General features: G+C 43.8%; 1 protein-coding gene across 4 annotated transcripts in view; it reads right to left on the bottom strand.

Annotated features, from left to right (window-relative positions):
• Positions 1–19,490, bottom strand: part of raph1b (Ras association (RalGDS/AF-6) and pleckstrin homology domains 1b) — an 80,510-nt gene that overhangs the window by 34,903 nt on the left and 26,117 nt on the right. For all 4 annotated transcript variants that reach the window (XM_031792315.1, XM_031792316.1, XM_031792317.1 and 1 more), the window contains exon 2: positions 16,555–16,630. The gene's annotated coding sequence lies outside the window, so the exon portion shown is untranslated. The remainder of the gene's footprint in view (positions 1–16,554; positions 16,631–19,490) is intronic.

Raw genomic sequence — 19,490 nt, 5'->3', positions numbered from 1 at the left:
GAAGGGGAGGAGGTTTGTGGCAAGAACTGCAATGCTGCTGGGTTTTAAGAATGGTCCACCCACCCAATTTGACAACAGTGGGAAGCACTGGAGTCAACATGAGCCAGCATCCCCATGGAATACTTTCGACAACTTGTAGAGTCCATATGCCCCAACGAATTGAGGCTGTTCTGAGGGCAAAAGACTCAAGCAGGCATAATCGATTTCAAATAGCCTAAACTACACCAGAAAAAATTGGTAAGTGAAAATAATAACAAGTAGGTGGAATAACAGTAGTGTTCTTGCTAAGATAAGCACACTCATTAGTCTATATTTTAGCCCATTGTAGGGGATGGGAAATGTTATGACATCAGCTATTGTGAAAGGCCAAATAAATTAACTTATCAACTGTGCCTGAAAATCATTTTGAAATTGGATCATATGCGTCTGACCTTTCTACACCACGAGCATTGTAACAGTAGCTGATGCAAGTGGTGGATTAAAATCATTTAAATAACTAACTAGGCTGTATAATCACATGCTGTAATAAGGAAGCGTTCTGCGACAGGGACAGTAGTGACAACAAATTCATTTTGAACAAAACAGTGCTACACGTTGCCGTGCTGCTCTTTTGGAAATTTAATTCATAAAATGCCCGTCTTGTCTGCTGTGGCTGCACACCAGACAGAGCATAGAGGGGCATTTCTTTATAAAATGTGCATCCAATTGCCTTGGCCCCGGACCCTTACTAAACCAATTACAACCTTCAATCTGTCGGGGTACACAGTGCAGTGGCAGGAAGATGATGGATCTCCCAGGTGAAGCTGCCACGGTTACAAAGCCGTGGCAGCACATGCGCCAAATACAACAAGTGTAGAACTTACCGTGAAATGCACTGTTGGTTAAGAAAATATTTAATATTTAATGTTGGAAGTCTGGTGGCATTTGATTAATTGTTCAGCATTCTTAAGGCTTGGGGATAGAAGCTGTTAAGGAGCCTTTTGGTCCTAGACTTGACAATTGTATGGGCTTTCCTCTGACACTGCCTAGTATATAGGTCCTGGATGGCAGGAAGCTTGGCCCCAGTGATGCACTGGGCCATTCGCACTACCCTCTGTAGCGCCTCGCAGTCAGATGCCTCGCAGTTGCCACACCAGGCATTGATGCAACCGGTCAGGATGCTCTCGATGGTGCAGCTGTAGAACTTTGAGGATCTGGGGACCCATGCCAAATCTTTTCAGTCTCCTGAGGGGGAAAAGGTTTTGTCGTGCCCTCTTCATGACTGTCTTGATGTGTTTGGACCATGATAGATCGTTGGTGATGTGGACACCGAGGAACTTGAAACTCTCGACCCGCTCCATTACAGCCCCATCAATGTTAATGGGGGCCTGTTCGGCCCGGCTTTTCCTATAGTCCACGATCAGCTCCTTTCTTTCTTACATTGAGGGAGAGGTGGTTGTCCTGACCTCCTCCTATAGGCTGTCTCATCATTGTCGGTAATCAGGCATAACCCTGTTGTGTCATCAGCAAACTTGGTGTTGGAGTCTTGTTTGGCTACGCAGTTGTGGGTGAACCGGGAGTACAGGAGGGGACTAAGTACACACCCGAGGGGCCTCTGTGTTGAGGATCAGTGTAGCAGATGTGTTATTGCCTACCCTTACCACCTGGGGATGGCCCGTCAGGAAGTTCAGGATCCAGTTGCAGAGGGAGGCGTTTAGTCCCAGAGTACTTATCTTAATGATGAGCTTCGTGGGCACTATGGTGTTGAACGCTGAGCTGTAGTCAATTAACAGCATTCCCACATAGTTGTTCCTTTTGTCCTGGTGGGAAAGGGCAGTGTGGAGTGCGATTGAGATTGCGTCATCGGTGGATCTGTTATAGCGGTATGCGAATTGGAGTGGGTCTAGGGTATCCAGGATGATGTTGATGTGAGCCATGACCAGCCTTTCAAAGCATGGCTACCGATATGAGTGCTACGGGGCGGTAATCATTAGGCAGATTACCGTCGCTTCCTTGGGCACAGGGACTATGGTGGTCTGCTTGAAACATGTAGGTATTACAGACTCAGTCAGGGAGAGGTTGAAAATATCAGTGAAGACACTTGCCAGTTGGTCCGGGCATGCTTTGAGTACACGTCCTGGTAATCCGTCTGGCCCCACGGCTTTGTGAATGTTGACGTGTTTAAAAGGTCTGGCTCACATCGGCTACCGAGAGCGTTATCACTTAGTCGTCCAGAACAGCTGGTGCTCACGTACATGCTTCAGTGTTGCTTGCATAAAAGGCATTTAGCTCGTCTGGTAGGCTTGCGTCCCTGGGCAGCTCACATCTGGGTTTCCCTTTGTAGTCTGTAATAGTTTTCAAGCCCTGCCACATCCGAAAAGCGTCAGAGCCGGTGTAGTAGGATTCAATCTTAATCCTGTATTGACGCTTTGCTTGTTTGATGGTTCATCTGAGGGCATAGCGGGATTTCTTATAAGCATCCGGATTAGTGTCCCGCTCCTTGAATGCTCATGATATAGAATTGCAGATGAATATGATCCCATTTTCATTTAATGGGACTCATCAGTTAAACACACCGAATTGGATTAATTAGAAAATAAACACAGTACTTTTTTCAATAAGTGAGAAATAAAAAGGTGTGGTGTGTGAAGAGGGTCAAATGCATCTCACGTCCAACACGTGAGAGTTGGCCGCACCGTTTAAATCAGCGTCCCAGGTGATAATTCACTTAAAACTGATAATTCACTTAAACACCTGCTACGAAAGGCATGATTGATTTACAACCAGGGGCATCAGCACTACCTGAAACAGACAGCGTGTGGGTGTGTGAGTTCTATGTGAGTCATCACAAAAACAAACATCAATCCCTCTTCTTCACTCCCTCTCCCCATCTCGCTCTCCCCATCTCGCTCTCCCCATCTCGCTCTCCCCATCTCGCTCTCCCCATCTCGCTCTCCCCATCTCGCTCTCCCCATCTCGCTCACCATCACTCTCTCCCTGTGTCTCTTTCTCCCTCCATCACTCTCTCCAGGCTTCTGTGTCTATGAGAAGCCTGAGCATGACACTCACTCATCTGTCTCCCATCACCGGGGTCAGAGAAAAGGGGCCACCTCAGGGTTCAGAGGTCACCCCACTGGGGATGTTGTGGTGTTAAGCCTCTGCCAGAGAGGGAGGGGTACATAGGAAACACACACACACACACACGTCTGCCCCACAGAAGGCCACCAGTTTGGGTTGGCCTGTGCCTCCGAGGAGGGGGATATAGAGGGAGAGGAAGGAAGAGAAAGGGGGAGAAAGATTGAGGGGACTGTTCTGGAAAAGCACTTCTCTAAATTAAAGAAGGTAATGGCTGGCTTCCAGTTCTTAACCATGAGGCTGGGAATAGAGAACAGAACACAAACTGTCAATGTACTGTTGAGTGCTCAAGCTGGGCAAGGGCGAAGAGTGTTTCATATAGAGAAGGAAAAGGATGCGATGTTGGCCTATGGAGGGTCAACAGGCAGCGTCATCAAAGGTCATACATGGGATGCTCACTGACAGTCAAGTCAGGAGGTGTAGAACCCTAACCTGTAGCCAATGCATCTGTATATAACCACACACACACCCCCACAAGTCATATAAATGTGAATTTTAAACACTACATAAATCTAAATGACAGAGATAAATGCAGGCTGATGTTATGTAGCATGTAGCCTAGTAGAACAGTGTTTAACCTAGGTGTTTGGTTGACTTCCATGTAATCTGAATAGAAATCAGCTAGCCACTCATGCTTCACATGCAAACCAATTGACGCTATATAAGTATATTTGAGAGGGGGGGGGGGAGGAGAGAGATAAGAAGCGTTTCCAAAAGAATGGAGAAAAACAAGGAGATGAGGATTGATAGAGCAGAAAGAAGGGAGAGGGAGGGAATGGAAGGCAGAGAGAGGAGGGGAGGAAAGAGAAAAAGGGAGAGAATAGAAGGAGAGTTAGGCAGAGAGAGGGAAGGAGCATGACGGAGAGAGAAATGGGGAGGGAGCGAGAGAGAATGAGGACAAGAGTGGGGGGGGGGGAGAACAGGAGAAGGCATTCAGACAACTCCATACTAATAGAATGAAACTGGCAACTTCATTAAATGGTACCCGCAAAACACCAGTCTCAACGTCAACAGTGAAGAGGTGACTCCGGGATGCTGGCCTTCTAGGCAGAGTTCCTCTGTCCAGTGTCTGTGTTCTTTTGCCCATCTTAATCTTTTACTGGCCAGTCAGATATGGCTTTTTCTTTGCAACTCTGCCTACAAGGCCAGAATCCCGGAGTCATCTCTTCACTGTTTAAGGTAAGACTGGGGGTTTTGCGAGTACTATTTAATAAAGCTGCCTGTTGAGGACTTGTGAGGCATCGGTTTCTTAAACTAGTCCTCTAAACTTGTCCTCTTGCTCAAATGTGCACCGGGGATTCGCTTTCAGTTTCTTGGCAATTTCTTGCATGGAATAGCCTTAATTTCTCTGAAAAAGAATAGACTGATGAGTATCAGAAGGAAGGTCTTTGTTTCTGGGCATTTTGAGCCTGTAATTGAACCCACAAATGCTGATGCTCCAGATACTCAACTAGTCTAAAGAAGGACAGTTTTATTGGTTCTTTAATCAGCACAACAGTTTTCAGCTGTGCTAACAATTGCAAATCTTGCAACCTTACAGTTAACTAGTCCAACGCAATAACGACCTGCCTCTCTCTCGTTGCACTCCACAAGGAGACTGCCTGTTACGCAAATGCAATAAGCCAAGGTAAGTTGCTAGCTAGCATTAAACGTATCTTATAAAAACAATCAATCATAATCACTATTTAACTACACATGGTTGATGATATTACTAGATATTATCTAGCGTGTCCTGCGTTGCATATAATCAGACTGAGCATACAAGTATCTAAGTATCTGACTGAGCGGTGGTAGGCAGAAGCAGGCGCGTAAACATTCATTCAAACAGCACTTTCGTGCGTTTTGCCAGCAGCTCTAAGTTGTGCGTCAAGCATTGCGCTGTTTATGACTTCAAGCCTATCAACTCTCGAGATGAGGCTCGTGTAACCGAAGTGAAATGGCTAGCTAGTTAGCATGCGCTAACAGCATTTGAAACGTCACTTGCTCTGAGCCTTCTAGTAGTTGTTCCCCCTGCTCTGCATGGTAACGCTGCTTCGAGGGTGGCTGTTGTTGTGTTGCTGGTTCAAGCCCAGGGAGGAGCGAGGAGAGGGACAGAAGCTATACTGTTACACTGGCAATACTAAAGTGCCTATAAGAACATCCAATAGTCAAAGGTTAATGAAATACAAAATGGTAGAGAGAGAAATAGTCCTATAATTCCTATAATAAACTACAACCTAAAACTTCTTACCTGGGAATATGGAAGACTCATGTTACAAGGAACCACCAGCTTTCATATGTTTTCATGTTCTGAGCAAGGAACTGAAACGTTAGCTTTCTTACATATTGCACTTTTACTTTCTTCTCCAACACTTTGTTTTTGCATTATTTAAAGCAAATTGAACATATTTCATTATTTACTTGAGGCTAAATGGATTTTATTGATGTATTATATTAAGTTAAAATAAGAGTTAATTCAGTATTGTTGTAATTGTCATTATTACAAAAAAATTTTTTATATATATTTTTAAATAGGCCGATTAAATCGGTATCGGCTTTTTTGGTCCTCCAATAATCGGTATCTGCGTTGAAAAATCATAAAATTGGTCTTTTCTTTCAAAAACAAGAACATTTCTAAGTGACCCCAAACTTTTGAATGGTGGTGTATGTACTGAAAGTGAATTAATGAAGAGGCCACAGAGTTCCAGAGTTCCAATTTCCAGAGAATTTGACAAAAACACATTTACTTGAAGAACAGTACAGATGCAAAGTTTGGTAACATGATGACGTTTTGTGTGCTTTGTGTCATCATTTTGTTACTGTGGAATTGCCCATTACATCATAGATAAGATTACGTGGAACCCTGCAGTCTCTTCGTTAATTCACTTTGCATCCGAGTAGGAACAGAACACTGTTGTTTATTTGGTTTGTTCTCAGCCTCGTCCCGGGTCCTGTTCATTAGAGCATACAGGAGCAGAACGTTTTGCCAAGGAAAACAGAGTGTTTCTTGTTTCTTACTGAACAAGTTCAGAATCAGATAGAACATCACTTAGTTTTGGAGCGCTCTCGGACTTTGTGCCCACCGAACAAGACCATGTAAGCGTGAATGCAAGTGTGCACGCACACACACACAGCTCACCTTTCTACACTAGCTTCACTATCTCCAACACAGAGGATTGATGACCCTTTTATGATTCAGAAAGTGGAAGCTGTAGAGTTTGTGACTATCCCGTAAGCTGTATGAAAACACATCATGACTAATGGCTGAATAGACATTTCCATAAACCAAACTTCTAAATGGGCGTGGATGTAGTCTAATTTTGGCGTTGTACCCCACCCACCCAGACAATGCTCACACACCCACAACCAACTCCCTTGTGTGTGTGTGTGTGTGTGTGTGTGTGTGTGTGTGTGTGTGTGTGTGTGTGTGTGTGTGTGTGTGTGTGTCTGATGCATGAATGACAGAGGGGCTAATAAAACAGTGGCAGCAGTGACACATCGTCTCAACAGCATCCTCCATAGAAAAACATGACAGCCAGACAACACACAGACCAACCCATAATCCTATTTCCCACTCTGCAACTCATTTTCTCTGTCTCTCAAACTACAAACTCCATCGTGACCCCAATGTAGATGAGAGCCTTTTCAAGTCCAAAAATACATCAACATCACATCGTATCACAATGAATGAATTCTCAAAAAGGAGAAAAACACTCTTATTACAACAATGGTAACCTTTTAGGAAAATCAGCTACAGGGGACGTTAATAATAAATGGCAAGTAGAAGGCGCTTTTATCCAAAAATACTTAGTCATGCGTGTACACGTTACTTACGGGTGGCCCCCGGGAATCAAACCATTAATCCTGGCGTTGAAAGTGTCATGCTCTACCAACTAAGCCATACAGGATGAGTAACAGTCTTACATTAAGTTGTAAAATGCTGAATTCCCCTTTAACCCCACTATTCCATTCTGGAGAGGTAGAGGAAAAAGAGAAGGGGGGGATCATTCCTGTGAGTTTGGTAGGGCTCAGCTGTAGTCTCCTGAGGGGGTGGAACAAACATTAACACCAAGAACAAAAAACATTTAGGGAGAATTGCTGGGTTAAGAATAGCACTCCAGTGTGTGAGGTAATGGCTCATTATAGAGTGGGTCCCATATTCTCAGCACCGCTAAATTGTCCCCTGGGAAGTGTGCGCGCGCGTGTGAGCATCTCAAACTAAGGCTGCTATAGAAGACAGTGGCTTGTTTTTCCCTTACAGACTAGACTTATGTGTGCAGGGTAACATTTAACACTGACTAAATTTAGACAGTCTGCTTCAACAGCTGTCGACACACCTCGTACCCCCCCCCCCCCAACACTGTTCCTGGCCTTGGGTTCAGTTCTGGAGAGGAACATAGATAAGGGTGTGGCTGGACTCTCCCAAATGGTAGGGTGGGGGTTATATGAGTAGGCCAAAAACAGTTGGTATTACTGCTCTCAAGTGCTTTGATCGCCTATGCGACAAAGCAGGCGGGTGAGCGTGGACGAATGAATAGCGGCTATTTCAGGGCACAAGGCAGTGCTCATTTTCTTTTCTTTCAACACTCTTCTCACCCTCTCTCCCGAATCCCCTCTGGGCAAACAGGCCTCCTCCATCATGCTCAGTCAGTCAATGAAAGAGGTCATTTGCACACTGAGGGAGGGGCCAAAGAGATCATTAAACGTAGGCTGAGAACGTCATCAGTTCATAACGGTAAGACTACTGTATATGGCTAGTAGGCTACAACCCCATACGGCGTGCAAAAAGGAGAATATCATCTCCACACTGGCTATGAAAGAGACCCATTGACAACGGCAACAAGTCTAAAGTCAATTTGGGTGTGGATCACTCCTGGCCCCGCATTCAAAAAGCGTCTTGGAGTAGGAGTACAGTTCTAGGATCCATTTGTCCTTTTAGATGATAGCGAATACGATTACGTGGACAGTGAGGACCTAATCCTAGATCAGCACTCTTAGTCTGAGACACTTTATGGACACAGGCCCTGGAACCTTTGTGCTCTGGAGAGTAATTTGAGAGGAACTCACTCCAGACCAAGGTTGTGTTCATTAGGGCACACCGTAGACATGTTCTGATGGTACCCGAAGGTTTAGTGCCTAATGAACATGACCTTGCTTTGATTCAACATCATACAGTATATCAACATCCCCTGGTAATATCATCAACGGGAAAACCGCACAAAATGACATACAGCCTAGATATAAAATCAACTAAATGCATACAATGAAGCAGAGATCCAATCCAGAGACATCTTGCCATCTTTGTGCCATTAAAGAAAGCTAGAACACAGCACTTCCTACAATAAGCAGATAAAGGGAAGGATGGGCAAGTGGGAGAGAGGAAGACAGAGATGGAGAGATGATGGGGGAGGGAATGGACCATTGTAATATGTGTAGGGGGAGGGCCAGACTGACAAAACAGCATCAGTCAAGCACAACTGACAGCCAGCAGACAGAGAGGAAAAGAGGAGAATGGAAAGAGTAGGAGGAGAGGATCACTCAGAGTGACTCTGGCATACGCTGCCAATTAAAACAGGGGGGGGGGGGGGGGGAGCAAGAAAGCAAACTAACAGAGATATAGAGGAGAGAAAAAGAGATGAGAAAGACAGAGGGATACGGGAAAAGAAAGAAAGTAAAGAAATAAGGGGCGAGAGGAGCTGACCAGCTGATATGTTCCCATCCAGAGGAGGCAGCTAGAGGTCAGCAGCTAGAGGTCAGCAGCTAAAGGGCAGCAGGTTTCTCCATAGTAACAGCAACAGCCCAACCCCCATAGCAGCCGACTTACTCTGCAAATACAGTGCCTTCAGAAAGTATTCACACCGCTGGACCTATCTCACATTTGTCTGTGTTACAGCCTGAATTTAAAATGGATTCAATTAAGATTGTGCTACTAATCTATACAAAATGCCCAATAATGTCAAAGTGTAATTATGTTTACAAATTCATTTAAAAAAATCCATTTAAAAAATGGCAATAAGTGTTCAATCATTTCATTATGGCAAGCCGAAAAAAGTTCAGGAGTAAACATTTGCTTGACCTCTTGAAACTAGGGGGCACTATTTTCATTTTTGGAAAAATAACGTTCCCAAAGTAAACGGGCTATTTTGTCAGGACAAGATAGAAGACACTAAAGTTTCCAAAACTGTACAAATATTGTCTGTGAGTATAACAGAACTGATATTGCAGGGGAAAGCCCGAGAAAAATCCAATCAGGAAGGGACTCTTATTTAGAAAGCTCTGCGTTCCTATGCGTCCCTATTGAGCAGTAAATGAGAGATCAACTAGATTCCTTTTTCTATGGCTTCCCTAATGTGTCACATTTATTTTGAAAAAATGAGCCTGAACGACAACATTGCGTCAGTGGTCAGCTGGAGGCTCTGAGTGTTTTGTGCGTAAAAGACAAATGCGGCCATTGTTTCTCTCTTTCCTACTAAGAAGCCACCTATCCCGGTTGATATATTATCGAATAGATATTTGAAAAACACCTTGAGGGTTGATTTTTTTGCCATGTTTCTGTCGATATTATGGATATAATTTGGAATATTTTTCGGCGTTGTCGTGACCTCAGTTTCCGGTGGATTTCTCAACCAAACATGAAGTACAAACAGAGGTGTTTCAGCTATAAAAATAATCTTTATGGGACAAAATGAACACTCATGAGTCTCGTGAGTGAAAACATCTGAAGCTCATCAAAGGTAAACGATTTAATTTGATTGCTTTTCTGATTTGTGACCAGGTTGCCTGCTGCTAGCTAGGCATAATGCTATGCCAGGCTATCGATAAACTTACAAATGCTTGTCTTGCTTTGGCTGTAAAGCATAATTTCAAAATCTGAGATGACAGGGTGATTAACAAAAGGCTAAGCTGTGTTTCAATATATTTCACTTGTGATTTCATGAATATGAATATTTTCTAGTAATATTTTTTGTCTGTTGCATTATGCTAATTAGTGTCCGTTGATGACAATTCTCCCGGATCCGGGAGAGGGAGTTCCAAGAGGATTTAACAAGTCACATAATAAGTTGCATATGGACTCTGTGTGGGTGCAATAGTGTTTAAAGTGATTTTTAAACGACTACTCCATCTCTGTACCCCACACATGCAGATAAGTGTACGGTTCCTAAGTGGAGCAGTGAATTTCAAGCACAGATTCAACCACAAAAGACAGGAGGAGAGGTTTTCATATGGATTGTAAAAAGGGGCACCTATTGGTAGATGGGTATTATTATTATTATTAATAGCCATTATTATTATTACTTTTACAATTTGGATGGTGTATCAATACACCCAGTAACTACAAAGATACAGGCGCCCGTCCTACTAAAGAAACAGCTAAGGGAGTTCACTGTGAGGCCAACAATGATTTTAAAGAGTTTAAAGACCTGTGATAGGAGGTAACTGAGGATGGATCAACATTGTAGTTACTCTACAATACTAACCTAATTGACAGAGAGAAAGAAAGTAGCCTGTACAGAATGCATCCTGTTTGCATCAAGGCACTGAAGTAGTACTGCAAAAAATGTGGCGAAAAAAATTAATAAAAGCGTTACGTTTGAGGCAAATCTCTTCATATTGTCAAGATTGGTGGTGGCTGCATCATGTTATGGGTATTCTAGGGAGTTTTTTGGGCTACAATAAACAGAATAGAGCTAAAATTCCTTGAGGAAAACCTGGTTGTCTGTTGGAATTCACCTTTCAGCAGGATAACCTAAAACACAATGCTAAATATACACTGGAGTTGCTTACCAAGACAACATTGAATGATTTCACTTAAATCTACTTGAAAATATATGTCAAAACATGAAAATGGCTGTCGAGAAACAATCAATCAACAACCAACTTGACAGAGCTTGACAACTTTGTTTAAGAATAATGGGCAAATATTGTACAACCCGGGCGTTCAAAGCTTACTAGTAACTTACCCAGAAAGACTCACAGTTGTAAATCGCTGCCATAGGGGATACTAATGTGTATTGACTCAGGGGATTGAATACTTATCTAATCAAGATAGTGCTGTATTTTCCATTAATTAAAAAATATATATTTTTCATCCACGTTTGAGTATTTTGCATAGATCGTTAACAAAAAAAACAACTAAATCCTACTTTGTAACAAATAAATGTGGAGAAGGGGTGTGAATACTTTCAGCAGGCGCTGTATATGATCACCATCCAGCTTGTGATCTTGCTCGATTTGATTGTTTACTGTATACCTCTGTGCCACTGAGCTGTTATGTAGCTCTGCTAAAAATGGCACATAGTATACAATTCATTTGTTGTGCATGGTCCTTGGAAATGCAAATTACTATGGAAATGTATGATGCAGGAATAAATAGGCATTTATGTATGATAACCACTAGCTCTGTAACCATAGACTATCTGATATCAATCAAATCCATTTATAAAGCCCTTTTTACATCAGCGGATATCTCAAAGTGCTGTACAGAAACCCCAAACAGCAAGCAATGCAGGTGTAGCTAGCACAGTGGCTAGTAAAAACTCCTTAGAAAGGCAAGAACCTTGGAAGAAACCTAGAGAGGAACCAAGCTCTGAGGGGTGGCCAGTCCTCTTCTGGCTGTCAATGGGTAGAGATTATAACAGAACATGGCCAAGATGTTCAAATGTTCATAGATGACCAGAAGGGTCAAATAATAATAATAATCACAGTAGTTGTCGAGGGTGCAACAGGTCAGCACCTCAGGAGTAAATGTTAGCTGGCTTTTCATAGCCGATCATTCAGAGTATCTCTACCGCTCCTGCTGTCTCTAGAGTGTTGAAAACAGAAAGTCTGGGACAGGAAGCACGTCCGGTGAACAGGTCAGGGTTCCATAATAGCTGAAAGTGTTTCATTAATATCCTTGGGTAATGAGTAACATAGTTTCCAGGCTCATAACAACCATCAGTTCGTTCATCGTGGGCAAGTATCATTTCTGGGTTTGATTTCCAAATTTGGCAATCATCATTAAGCCAATTTAGACAGAGAAAGAGACTACTAACTAGGGTAAAAAAAAGTCACACAGGCACAATAGAAGTGCAGTCACCCAGCACAGACATAACCCATTAATGTGTTAAAAGTCCTCAATCTCCTTGCAGAGTAACACAAACTTGGCAACTTAGGATATTGGCTCAATAACAACGTTGCTGTACGTTTATATTTCTACTATTCGGTCTCTTTTACTAGTTATCCTAGTATTTAAGTATCAGTGTCTAACCATGGTGTGTCCATAGTAGACAGATTGTGCATAACTCACACCTATTTGGGAACAAAGAGCACAGTGGGTATAGAGCTGTCCAATCCACACCCGACCTGTGCACAGGCTCAGCGTCTCCCTATCGGCAGACAGACAGACCGACACCACAGCACAGATCCCAGAACAGCTGGGAATGTCTTCATTCATCCCAGCAGCCCCAGCTCCTGCCAGCTGCTCCAGCCAGCCTCTGACCTCTTGACCTCTGGCAGCTGGCTGGGAATTGGTAACTGGCACATTGCACACGCGTACATGGGGTGAAACACACGCACACGCAAAATGCACTTGTTATGCCTCCTGACTATAGCAACGGTCGGGTAGTATGTCACTCTGTCCATTCGTTTGTCTGTCCATCAGCAGTGCCACCTCACGTCCACCACGCCACCTCCGGCTTTCCGGCCATTCCGCACCGTCCATCTCTGGCGTTCCGTAATATTCAGGAATGCCAGCTTGCCCCTGAAGGGTGTACAACATCCCTCCACAACATTCACATGGAATTTGGGACGTACCCACATATACACGCAAACAACTATACTGTTCCCCACTAGCTCATTTTCAGCTCCAGAGGGCTTACTCTCCATCTTCAAGAGTCAGATTCCCTCACCACCAAAGGGGATGGTTAGCTTTTAAAGGACACACAAACAGTCAACGTCACGCACACACAGTACACACGCAAACACACCCTCCAATAGCACACAATACATGTGTTTTTTATCATCTCCATGGAGACCATAGCAACAACAGCATCCTGCCAGTCAGAAGCAGACCTGCCAACCCTGTCCAAATTTTTTGGGTACCAGACACACGCGGCAAATTGGAGAATCAACTCACGCACGTAATACTTGCCGAACTGGGGGGGGGGGGTTCTTTCCCAGCCCCCTGCTCACACGGTTTGTGAGTCTGATCGCAATTATAGAATTGTACCAAATCAAGTCTATAAAAAAGGTTGGAATAATTCCATTTACACATATGGTAAAAGTCACTAACAAGATCTAATAAGTTAATTGTTTAGACAAATTGTACAAATGTCTTATCCACGAGAATGATATGATAAGAACAACAAATGTTTGAAGCAGAGCCTTCGTATCAAATAAACATGTTATCCATAATGAAAAGGAAAAAGCTAAGATAGGAAACAGTGGGTGAGAACAAATCTTCGGGAGACCTTCAAAATGTTCAGGAAATCATTTCCTAGACAGATTTGCCTGGTAGCTAGCAGATTTAGCCTTACGCAGCAGGGCATCAGGGTAGACTTCTCTCTGGCAATCATTGAAACCTTTTTGGTAACGAGGGCACTCAGCATGTCTGTACTGAGGGAGGCTTCGTACTGGGTTTTGTTCTTGGAAACAGGACTGAATATTTGTTCGTATTGCTATGGAATATGACCAATAATATAAGGTTGTTGCCTGATAGAGTCTAAACTCATCTTCCACCAGATCAACAGAGGCTCCCTCAGGGATAATGTAGGGAAAGCATGCCATGAAAAAGTTGAGGGATGAGAACATGGCAGCCTGCCTGTTGGCCACTGCATGCTGGAGGAGCACATCTCCAAATGGAAATGTCGGCAATATGTAGTCTACTGCAGAAGAAAATACATTTCTGACATAGTCTTCAGATCCAGCTTGCCTTGGCTTTTTTGTGTGTTTTTTTGTTGTTGAATTTTGCCCCTTTTTCTCCCCAATTTCGTGGTATCCAATTGTTTAGTAGCTACTATCTTGTCTCATCGCTACAATTCCCGTACGGGCTCGGGAGAAACGAAGGTTGAAAGTCATGCGTCCTCCGATACACAACCCAACCAAGCCGCACTGCTTCTTAACACAGCGCCATCCAAACCGGAAGCCAGCCGCACCAATGGTGTCGGAGGAAACACTGTGCACCTGGCAACCATGGTTAGCGCGCACTGCGCCGGCACGCCACAGGAGTCCCTGGTGCGCGATGAGACAAGGATTTCCCTACCGGCCAAGCCCTCCCTAACCCGGACGACGCTAGGCCAATTGTGCGTCGCCCCACGGACCTCCCAGTCGCGGCCGGTTACAACAGAGCCTGGGCGCGAACCCAGAGTCTCTGGTGGCACAGCTGGCGCTGCAGTACAGCGCCCTTAACCACTGCACCACCCAGGAGGCTCTTAGCTTGCCATGGCTTCCTAAGAGTGTAGGCTTGACACCACTATTCCCCCCTAATAGTGCCTATAAGAACATCCAATAGTCAAAAGGTATATGAAATACAAATGGTAGGGGGAAATAGTCCTATAAATACTATATTAAATACAACCTAAAAACCTCTTACCTTGGAATATTGAAGTCTCATGTTAAAAGGTACCACCAACTTTCATATGTTCTCATGTTCTGAGCAAGGAACCTAAACGTTAGCTTTCTTACATGGCACATATTGCACTTTTACTTTCTTCTCCAACACTTTGTTTTTGCATTATTTAAACCAAATTGAACATGTTTCATTATTTATTTGAGGCTAAATTGATTTTATTGATGTATTGTATTAAGTTAAAACAAGTGTTCATTCAGTATTGTTGTAATTGTCATTACAAAAAGGTATATTAAAATAAAATAATTACATTTGGCCGATTAATCGGTATCGGCTTTTTTGATCCTCCAATAAATCGGCATCGGTATTGAAAAATCATAATCGGCCGATCTCGAACGAGGACACCTGATTTGACTTATCAAAGGCTCAATGATTAGTTGGGTGTGTTAGTGCGGGGCTAGAACAAAAAAAAACGTGCACCCCTCTGGTTCCCCCCTAGAGAACCAGAATTGGGAGACACACACACACCACTATGCGGGCAGACAGCATGACAGCCAGGAAACACGAGAGAGCAAGTTCTCCACAGTGGCGGTGGAGGGGACAAGACAGTGCAGGACGCAAATTCTAAAAGTACGCGTGACAATTTACTTCACCGCTACTTCTCCACTCTCCGGGAACAGGCCAGTGCGGGGGAGAAAACTTGTTCATTACACCCCTCAGGCAACCACAGAGACTACATCCCAAAAAGCACCCTATTCCCTACCTAGTGCACTACTTTAGTCCTGGTAGTGAACTATGTAGGGAATGGGGTGACATTTGGGCCACACGCAAACATCATTTGAGTCCACCCCTTCACATGGTTCCACTTTAGCCTGACTGGAATTATTCCAGGCCCAAAGACAAGAACCTCGCCTTAACTCCTTTTTCATTTGGGACCTTATTTACGAGGCTAGCTCAGGGAGGCTCCCCTCATCTGGGCCCCCCTGGCTGTGTTTCATTCCAGGAAGATGTTCCCTCCTTTCTGCACTCGTTCACTCCCCTTCGTGGCTCCCGAGTCGCGCAGCGGTCTAAGGCTCTGAATCTCAGTGGAAGAGGTGTCACTACAGTCCCTGGTTTGAAACCAGGCTGTATCACATCCGGCTGTGATTGGGAGTCCCATAGGGCGGCGCACAATTGGCCCAGCATCGTCCGGGTTTGGCCGGGTTAGGACGTCAATGTAAATTAGAATTTGTTCTTAACTGACTTGCCTAATTAAATAAAGGTTCAATAAATAAAATGAGAAAACGACTCCACCCAGTTTCCACCATATTGCTTTCAAATATACAGTCCTATTAGATCTGTGAAGGGGAGTGTATGGAGGGCAGAAGGGAGGGAACATGTTAATGGGATGAAACGCAGCCCCTCTCTCCCAACTCCCTCCCCTGTCTGGCCTCCATCTTTCCTGGGTCTGCTCTTCAACTTACAGAAAAAAATCACCACACATGGAGCAAGAGCATTGGAATAGAATAACAGAACATTGACTTGAATGGGAATGGCCATTCTAGTAATTATATTTCTATGCGCAAAGAGCCTCTCACTGTGGAGATTCTGTCAGAGTCTTGGTACAGCCATGATAAAGTGTCCATGACTGGTTCCAATGGCTCACTGAGCTAGAGCATGGTGCTGGCAACACCAGGGTTGTGGGTTCCATCTTCTAAAATGTCCGTATTATTATTATACAATAACAACAGGGGTCAGAAAGTATCGAAAGAATTGCAAGAGGAGCCAATGTATTGGCTAGCCTGGTAGTTGCAGATTAGTTTGTGTCGTCTTTCCATGTCATCAACTAACATCCACGACCACCTAGCTATGTGGCGGTGGCTGGCAACTGACTAAACATCAAGCTAAAGGAAGGTGTTAAAAGTGCATCTTACCTCTGGTGTCTCTCTCCCTTTGTCCCACTAAGGTCAAATGAAGCCAACGCAACAGTCAGGACCAAGCTTTTATGTCCTGGAGAGAAGAGAAGAAAGAATATGAAGCAGATTTGATTCACCATCTATTTTTGTTTTAAAGTGGAGACAGAAAGGGTGGCTGAAATTCAGCTCAGCAAGGGCCATTACTGAGTGAAAAAAGGAAACTGTGGATCGATGACGCTTGTTCTCATAGTGCTGTAGAGAAATCACATGGACTGCGTCGCTGTACACACACACACACACAGAGAGGGATCAATCTTACCGCCACAGGGATTAGCTTCAGAGCAAGCCTGGTGTGGAGCGCTCATAGAAAGGTACACTGGGTTGAGCAAATGCATCAAGCTTAGAAACTAACACATGCACTGTGGCAGGGTAGCTTGTGACAAACACACACACATTTAAATGAGGAGCAACGCACTTCCACGGGCAGATATTCACATTGAGTCACATAACAAAAACGACAATGCTAATCAAAACCCTGACACACATTATGATTCACTTATCACCAGGCTTGTCCAGTATGCTGATTCAGACGAATGTGTCTCATGTCCAAAAAGAATGACGACCCATATGTTAAACATGATTCAAATGAATCATATAGATGGAAGATTAGGCTTGTGTAAAAAAATAAATAATAATGCTGACTCATGGCCTGGCTGGTCAACCTCTAGCACACGTCTAGTGTTGGGATAGGTTTGAATTTGGCCTAATGCCCTTTGACACAACCTCTCTCTTTCCCCACGGTCTTCCTCTATCTGTTCTTTATTTCTACATTGTAGAATAATAGTGAATACATCAAAACTATGAAATAACACATGGAATCATGTAGTAAGCAAAAAAGTGTTTTATATTGAGATTCTTCAAAGTAGCCAACCTTTGCCATGATGACATCGTTGCACACTTTCGGCATTCTTTCAACCAGCTTCATGAGATAGTCACCTAGAAGGCATTTCAATTAATGGGTGTGCCTTGTTAAAAGTTAATTTGTGGAATTTCTTTCCTTCTCAATGCGTTTGAGACAATCAGTTGTGCTGTGACAAGGTAGGGGTGGTATACAGAAGACAGCCCTATTTGGTAAAGACCAAGTCCATATTATGGCAAATAACCAAAGAGAAAAAATGACAGTCCATTACTAAGACATGAAGGTCAGTCAATCTGGAAAACTTCAAGAACTTTGAAAGTTTCTTTAAGTGCAGTCGCAGAAACCATCCAGCACTATAATGAAAGTGGCTCTCATGAGGACCGCCACAGGAAAGGAAGACCCAGAGTAAGATCATGAAAATAACTGCACCTCAGACACATCAACATCATCTGTTCAGAGGAGACTGTGTGAATCAGGAAAGAAAGCACTACTAAAGGACACCAATAATAAGAAGAGATTTGCTTGGCCTAAGAAACAAGGAATGGAAATTAAACCGGTGGAAATCTGTCCTTTGGTCAAAAACCGCTGTATTTGAGACGCAGAGTAGGTGAACGGATCGTCTCCGCATGTGTGGTTCCCACCGTGAAGCATGGAGGTGGTGTGGGGGTTCTTTATTGGTGACACCGTCAGTGATTTATTTTGAATTCAAGGCACACTTAACCAGCATGGCTACCACAGCATTCTGCAGAGATACACCAACCCATCTAGATTGCACTTAGCGGGAATACCATTTGTTTTTCAACAGGACAATGACCCAAAACACACCTCCAGGCTGTGTAAGGGCTATTTGACTAAGAAGGAGAGTGACGGAGTGCTGCATGAGTTGACCTGGCCTCCACAATCACCTGACCTCAACCCAATTGAGATGGTTTGGGATGAGTTGGACTACAGAGTAAAGGAAAAGCAGCCAACAAGTGCTCAGCATGTGGGAACTCCTTCAAGACTGTTGGAAAATCATTCCAGGTGAAGCTGGTTGAGAGAATGCCAAGAGTGTGCAAAGCTGTCATCAAGGCAAAGGGTGGCTACTTTGAAGAACCTCCAATATAAAATATATTTTGATTTGTTTACTACATGATTCCATAAGCGTTATTTCATAGTTTATGACTCCACTATTATTCTACAATGTAGAAAATAGTCAAAAACCTTTGAATTAGTAGGTGTCCAAACTTTTTACTGGTACTGTATACATTTTTGTTTTTAATACTGACTCATATGTTAAACATTATGTTCAACATGATTCAAATGAAATCACATAGATGGACCATTAGGCTGGTGTGAAAATTAGCTGACTCGTGTGGTGAACAGGGCCACACAGTGGGTGTTTGTTTGCCTCGGGGGAGTACACACACTCTAGCCTTCGCTATCCCAGCTGGCCTCAGCTGTCCCTTTGTAGAACAACTGTGCAGATGGACTGTCCACACGAAGCATGTGGCTCCCACTCAAAACACAGGGGGTGTGTTCTTTCATGGTGCGTGTGTGTCTGATACACACACAGACATGAAAACACCTCTCACACACACACACAGTGTTAGCGTCTGTTTTTGATACTATCACTCAGCTTGACTTACAGTGAGTGATCAAGCCTTCTCTGTGTGATATCTGCCCAGTAATTATGCGTGTCTGTCAACACTGACATTGTATTGGAGGTGACATGTAGGTTTGAACAGCTGTATGCGCTGCAGTAGCAGCAGTGACGCCCAAGGTGGCTGCCGCTTCTCTCTCAGCACACAGGAAGTAAACAAGTGTGACATCATTATCCCAGGTGCTAGAGAGGGAGGATGTGTGCGTAGGGAGTGGACATTTCTCCCAGGATCCAAAAGAGCAGGACCTTAATCGTCAATCTCTTACACTGGGTGTATTCTAAGTGCAGGAGTTGAGTTTCAAGAGCCAAAGCCAAGGTTAGAGAATCAAGTCCTCTATTTGGGATAGGGTTGAAAAACATCTCAAAAATCCCCTACAGCCACTAAGGCTGCAC

This window comes from Oncorhynchus kisutch, linkage group LG16 (assembly GCF_002021735.2).
Source record: "Oncorhynchus kisutch isolate 150728-3 linkage group LG16, Okis_V2, whole genome shotgun sequence".
NCBI lineage: Eukaryota > Metazoa > Chordata > Actinopteri > Salmoniformes > Salmonidae > Oncorhynchus > Oncorhynchus kisutch.
Note: the sequence above shows the minus strand (reverse complement) of the source record. Positions and strands in the feature narration are given on the sequence as shown.